Source organism: Trachypithecus francoisi, unplaced genomic scaffold (genome assembly GCF_009764315.1).
Source record: "Trachypithecus francoisi isolate TF-2019V2 unplaced genomic scaffold, Tfra_2.0 Lachesis_group5, whole genome shotgun sequence".
Taxonomy (NCBI): Eukaryota; Metazoa; Chordata; class Mammalia; order Primates; family Cercopithecidae; genus Trachypithecus; species Trachypithecus francoisi.
In genome coordinates this window covers 88,558,742-88,566,151 of record NW_022681470.1, presented here as the reverse complement: position 1 = coordinate 88,566,151, position 7,410 = coordinate 88,558,742, and the positions used below count along the sequence as shown (strand labels likewise).

General features: G+C 39.0%; 1 pseudogene; it reads left to right on the top strand.

The window, feature by feature from the left end:
• The first annotated feature begins 2,336 nt into the window (after nt 1-2,336).
• On the top strand, nt 2,337-4,654 carry LOC117074106 (annotated as a pseudogene).
• The last annotated feature ends 2,756 nt before the right edge of the window (nt 4,655-7,410 follow it).

Here is a 7,410-nt window from a genome sequence, read left to right as displayed (position 1 = left end):
AATATCTTACTCCTCATCAAAATTTCCTCTGAGATCAGCATCCATTGATAATTTTTGTCTGAGCCTGTCTTAATTGTGATAGTTGCAAAATAATAACTTTCTTCACTTTAGCACCTCACTCCATATTTGGCATTGTGTTGTAAGCAAGAACCCTCCTTTCACCTCTCTGATCTATCGCATCTGTCTTCTCCAGTCAGTTTTGGTAGTCTGTGTGATTCTTGAAATTTTTCCATTTCATCTAATTTATTTCCTTACAATTGTTCATACTATCCCCCTTATAATCATTTTTATTTCTTTAAAGTCAATAGTAATATCCCCTTTTAATTTTGATTTTGGTCCTTTGAGTCTTCTCCATTTTTCACTTTATCAGTCTAGCTAAACATTTGTCAGTTTTGCTGATCTTTTCAAATAACTAACCTTTAAATTTGTTTTTCTCTTATTTTTGTATTCTCTCTTTCATTTCTTTCCCCTTTTATCTTTATTATTTTCTCCTTCTTGTTTTGTTTGCGTTTAGTTTATTCTTCTTTTTATAGTTTCTTAATGAACTTATTTGTTCTTTTTATAGTTTATTTTCTTTCTTTCTTTTTTTATTTTTATTTTATTTTATTTATTTATTTATTTTAGACAGGGTCTCACTGTGTCACTCAGGCTGGAGTACAGTGGTACAATCACAGCTCACTGCAGCCTTGATCTCCTAGGTTCAAGCAATCCTCCTACCTTAGCCACTCAAGTAGCTGGGACTACAGGTATGAGTCCCCCAACCCGGCTAATTTTTTAAAATTTTTTGTAGAAACAAAGTCTATGTTGCTGGTCTTGAACTCCTGAGCTCAAGTGATCCTCTTGCCTCGGTCTCTCAAAGTGTTAGGGTTACAGGAATGAGCCACTAATCCCAGCCTATAGTTTCTTAAGGTAGAAGGTTAGATTATTGATTTGAGATCTTTCTTTTTTAATTTAGGCATTTACAGCTATAAAAGTTTCTCTAAGCATTGATTTCCTGCAACTCATAAGTTTTTGATGTGTAATATTTTTAGTTTTATTCATCTCAAAGTATTTTGTAATTTCCCCTATGATTTATTCTTTGACCTATTAGTTTTAGAAGTATGTAGTTTGATTTGCACCTAATGGTGAATTTTCCAAATATCCCTCTGTGATTGATCTATAATTTCACTCCATTAAAAACACACTTTTGACATTTCTGTAATTTTAGTCATATCATATTTGTTGAGACTTGTTTTATGGGCTAACATATAGTCTATACTGGAGAATGTTCCATGTACATTTAAGAACAACAAACGCATATTCTGCTGTTGTTGGGTAAGGTGTTCTATAGACTTTGGTTAAGTTTAGTTGGTTTATAATGTTGTTTAAGTCTTCTACTTCCTTGTTGATTTTATGTCTAGTTGTTCAATCCATTATTGAAAAGGGATATTGAACTCTCAGTGATTATTATTGAATTGTCTATTTATCCCTTCAATTCAGTAAGTTTTTGCTTCATGTATTTTGGGGCTCTGTGCATATATGTTAATAATTGCTACATCTTCTTGATGCATTAACTCTTTTATTTTTATAAAATGTCCTTCTTTGTCTTTACAACAGTTTTTGTCTTAAATCATATTTTGACTGATCTTAGTTTCTAAACCCAGCTCTCTTTTGGTACTGCTTCCATAATATAATATATCTTTTTCCACCTTTTACTTTCAACCTATAGGTGTATTTGAATCAAACTGTGTCCTTTGTACACAACATATAGTGGGCCCATTTTTTTAAAATCCAGTCTTATAACCTCGGCCTTTTATTTATAATGTTTAATCCATTTATATTTAATGTAATTTCTGATAAGGTAGGATTTATGTTTGCCATTTTCCTATTAGTTTCCTATGGGTTTTATTTTTTGTGTGTTCTTCTCTTTATTAGTGCCCTCTTTTGTATTAAATATATCTTTTCTACTGTACACTTAAGTTCCCTTGTCTTTTTTTTTTTTTTTACTGTATTTAAGTTATTTTCTTCATAGTTGCTTTGGAGATTACAATGATCTTAATTGCAATAATATAATACTTTGTTCTCACATAGCTTTTTCTCTTGCCCCCATTTTTTGCTGTTATTGTCATACAAATTACACCTTTATACATGTGTGTCATTAACACAGATTTATAATTATTGTTCTATAAAATTGTCTTTTAAATCAGATAAGAGAAAAAATTACAAACAAAAACTACACTTATACTGTCTTTTATATGCATTTTACGTATCCTATACCAGGGCAGCCCGGGAGAGCGAGGGAATGAGGAGCGGAGGCGACCTGACCCAGGGAGCGAGTGCCAGCGCAGGTGAAGTGAGGGGAAGCCGCCTACCCCCGACCCACTTCCCTGTTCCTTCTCTCCCCATCCCCGTTTCTCCCCTCCACCACACCGCCCCGCGCAACCCCGCCCCCGACTCCGAGCAGCACCAAGTCTGCGCCAACGGCCTAAGTCGGTAAAAAGGAGTTCAACTCCAACTGCAACCGGGCAGACGAGACCTCAGAAAAAGAATAGCAAGAAGCAGTTGAACGTATTGGTGAAGTACAAAATGAAACAGACTTCATGAACAAACCAGTGAGGAGAATTTGAAAGTAGAACAGAAATAGAACAAACTCTGCCAACCATTTTTTCAGAAGAGGTCAGAATTGATCATTGATTGCCCAAACCCCTTATTTTTGGGTAATATCATTTGTCAACCACCCACGAGTGTCTGCACTGCTTGTGGAGGAGGACTAAGAGGAACTGCATTATTTGACCAGAGTTGAAGTGACATAATTTGAAGATACTAAATCAGGTTACAGAATAGATTTTTATTTTGATGAACATCCTTACTTTGAAAAGTTATCTCCAAAGAATTTCATCTAAATGAGAGTGGTGATCCATCTTCAAAGTTCATTGAAATCAAATGGAAATCTTGAAAGGATGTGACAAAACGTTCAAGTCGAACAAAGAATAAAACCAGTAGGAAGAGGCAGCCTGAGGCACCAGAGAGATTCTTGACCTGCTTTACTTTCTGATGCAGGTGCTGGTGAGTTAGGAGAGGTCATCACAGGTAGTACTTGGCCAAACGCATAACAATGCTTCTTGGTTCCCAATGTGAATGAAGAAGAAGAAGAAGAAGAAGAAGAAGAAGAAGAAGAAGAAGAAGAAGAAGAAGAAGAAGAAGAAGAAGAAGAGAAGAAGAAGAAGAAGAAGAAGAAGAAGAAGAAGAAGAAGAAGAAGAAGAAGAAGAAGAAGAAGAAGAAGAAGAAGAAGAAGAAGAAGAAGATGATGATGATGAAGAGGAGGAAGGATTAGAAGATATTGATGAAGAAAGGGATGAGGATGAAGGTGAAGAAGAGGAAGATGATGATGAAGGTGAGGAAGGAGAGGAGGATGAAGGAGAAGATGACTAACAGAACACTGATGTTCTGAACATTTTTTAAGAAAATTTTCTCCAATCCCTGGGAGCAAGTTGCAGTCTTTTTTCTTTATTTCCCCTCTTGTGCTCAGTCACCCTGTTCTTGAGGTCTCTTTTCTCTGCACCATGGTTTTCAACTTATTCGGGGGGCAATACCTTGAGCATAACACAATGGGAAAAGATTCTCTACCTCTTTCTGTTCAGAATTCATTCTTATCTCTTCCTGTCTGAACAAGAACTGTATGGAATCAACACCACCGAGCTCTGTGAGAGAAAAGAAAAACCTTCTCCCTTCACTCTGCTGGAAGCTGGAGAGTGCCAGACTCCTGTGTAGTAGTGCATAGAATTCTAGCTTCTTTCCTCCTTTCTCTGTATATTGGGTCAGAGAGCACAGCATGTCTCTATGTGAATATGGGCAGTCATTTACCAACATGTATCTGTCTACTTTCTTTTATTTAAAAAAAGGAAGAAAAAACCTTTTAAAAATGAGGTTATAAAAAGTTATCAAAGGGTGGATATGAGGTATATGGTGGGTTAAGTGGGTATTTTGACAGCATGGCTTCTCTGTTGGCATGTTTAATTGTGATGTTTGACAGACATCCTTGCAGTTTAAGATGACACTTTTGAAATAAAATCTCTCCTAATGATAACGAGCCCTGCCACTCAATGAGAGAATCAGCAGAACCTGTAGGATCTTATTTGGAATTCACATTCTCTTTTGTAATTTTATTCCTGTTTATTTTTAAATTTTCTTTTTGTGTCACTAGAAAGGAAGGATGATGCTCAGTTTTAAACGTTAGAAGTGTACAAATTGCTTTGTTAACAATAAAACTGAATGTATATACACAATAATAATAATAACGAAGCGGCTATGTTGTATAGGGGTATATCTGGCCTGAGGACCTGGCCGGTGCTACCAGTAACTATCTTTGACTCTACCTGGAAATTCACAAAAGAATAGAGCTGATTATTCTCCAGTCTTACCCCTCCAAAGCCCCTGCAAGAGACTGGGGAGGGATCACTGACGCTTTTCAGTGTCTCTTGCCTTACTAGTTTTTCCTTAGAAAAAAATACACCACACTTTACCATGAATATATATATATATATATATAGTTCTTTACTGAATTGTTCAGTAGATGTCAAAAGAACAGGGAACTTGAGAAAGAACAAAGGTTATACAAATTTGCATAATGAAGCATAGTGTCACAAGCCTGGAAAACAATTGGGGCTGATTCATCTTGAGAATTCTAAAATTTTGCACATTAAATCTTGCTATCTAGATGCTAATATTTAGTTTTTCTCTTCATTCTTCAAGTTACTACAAAACCTTGCCCGTAAAATTCTTCCCCACCTTTATTTATTTGGGTATCCTGCATACAATCAGCTGATATAGGAGGCATAGTTTCCGTCTTTTTCATCCTTTCTCATCTTTTACAAATGCAAATGCCTCATCTTTGGCCAGATGCTAAGTGAAATTCTCCTTTGCTCACTCAAAGGTGATTTTAAACTGGGGAAAGGTAAACACAGGTGTAAGGGATTAGGCAGAAGATGGGTCCACTGCATTCTAGCTGAATCTCCCTACCGGTGAGATTTTCTCACTAGTTTTCTAAATAGATAAGCAGGCCTCAGTCACGTTAGGAAAAGAGATTTCTTTCATTAATAGGACTCTGATTTTGTGAAATCATAACCTCAGAATTATTATGACAAATAATATTTCATACTTTGAGAACTGGTTTACTTTTCCAGAGCCACCAGTCAAGATAGCTATTTGCTGTCTAGAAATTAGGCAACAGCTTTATTTAGGCACCTTTTTGTGCGAATCTTTCCGACAACCAGATTGTTTTGTCCTTCTCTGCCATCCTTGCATTCTCCTACTTCTTCCTCCTTGAAAGCTTTTCCACACATACTCTCCTGACCTACCTAACACCTTTCATTTTTCAGTCTCGATTCCAAAAGGAAGCTCTCTCTGACCCTCAAAAGAAGATTCAATCTTTCTGACTTATCTCAGTCTGAAATAGTTCTTCCATCTAGCAATTGTCATGACACATGCAGCCATTGACATCATTGGTATTAAATTACTAATTTTCCTTATGACTATCTTCCAGACTAGAAGGAAATATGTAGGAAGACAAAAACTATGCCTGCCATTCTCATTCTCAGTGTTGAATCTGCAAAGGTGTTTGACTCATAGCAGCTGTTCAATGAACACATCTAACCAGTTTCTTGAACAGTCTGAACTTGGTGTGTTGGGAGCTAACATCAAAGAACTGTTTTCCCCCATTCACATGAGGACTGTGTCAAATCTGCCTCCCATCACTTAAGGATGTTTTGGGAAAATCATTCACTTTCGTTTCTATCACTTCCAGTAACTTAACAGTACGGCTCAGATGTAAAACTCCCCTTTTACTTGTTCCTGTCACTTCAGCCCAAGCTTGTCTCATGATCTAAAAATCTGTAATAGGGAAGAGGGTGTGGTCTGATCTTTCCCCTTCTATTTTACCTCATCTAGTTCCAGCTTCTCAAATGATATAGGGCCAGGAGGAGAGGACCACATTATGTCTTAGTTACCTGGCTGCTGGTGGTTGTCTGTTTTTTGTAGACCACAGGTGTAACGGCTTTCAGGGTGGGGGTGGGGGACTCTCCACTGAGTACTGTGCTGATGTGGAAGATCTCTGGCTTGGCCTCTTCCGGCCCTCCTCCCACTCAGCTCTCATCAGTGATGTATCAATAAAACCTCTTGCTGCTGGGATCTGCTTACCTGGTGGCCAGGGTGGCAAGACAAGTGAAGCTTGACTATGCCTGCAGCGTCCACTGTGGAAACTACTACATCTTTGTCATGCCAAACAGCAGATGTGCAGGCTGCTCCAGATCTTGCTGCAATGTCATGTTTCTACCATGAAGAAAATCAACAGATCCACTACCCAACCTAGAATTGAGACCTTAGTCTCCCTTTCTTTTGCATACCTTGAACCTCTCACGTGGCACTCTTGGAGGTCTCTTTCATGTGGCGCTATGGGTGGAGAAACTTACCCGTAGGAAGGGAAGGGGAAGGCTGCATGTCTCCTCAAACTCCAACACTTTTGATGTTGATGATCCTCTTTCTCTTTTCTCTCCCTAGTCAGCTCTGTTTATATAGAGTGGGGGTGAAGAGCATTGGGGTAGTAGAACCAGTTCAGTCACCCCTTCCTAAGCCCTAGAGGTGGTGCTGCCGCAATTTATTTACAGCTTTCTAGAATGTGAAGTCTTTTTGTCCTAGCCCTTAAAATGAGGCATTAGGAAAAGTGCCTCTGGGAATCCTGTTGCAAATATCTGTTGAGAGAACCAACTGAAGTGTTTGCTGCGTTGTTGGCTCCTTAGGGAGTCTCTGACCAAGTTAGTCACGGGGATAGGAGGCACTTGTTGAGGGAACTATGTTTCCTATGTCAGTAGAGGAGGAAGGAAACAACCAAGGCACTGCCTGTCAGGGGATGTGCAGACCCTCATGGGCAGCTGGAACTTCAGAGGCAGAATTGGCATGAAGTGCCAAGTGAGGTCTGGGTGAAAAGTGAGAGTTATGAAAAAAAATAATCAGCAGGATAGGGTGAGACAGAGGAACAGAAAAATGAGAGATGGAAAGATGATGGGAATAGAGTATGATGGTGACAAAAATTTGTAGGAGAAGAAGATGGTGGAGGAGAGAAGAGGAAAGACAGACAGGTTGGAGTTGGGGGAGGGGACCAGGCAAAAGGAGTGGGCTCTCACCCAACTGGAGCAAAGGGCTGGGCAGAGCAGCTGGTGAAAGAAAATAGAGCCTGTGGTTAGCATTTGCCAGCTGGCGCAGGTGGCTCTGGGCTAAATCCATCCTCTGCCCCACCATGCAGTCTTCTAAGGAGGTTAGAGATGGGGGAGGAGGAGTGGAAGGAATTGTGGGGAAGAGAGAGCATACTCTCCAGGTGCAGGAGCTGCCACTTTAACAAATGCACTTGAAGATAGCGCAAGAACACTGTGGAGGAG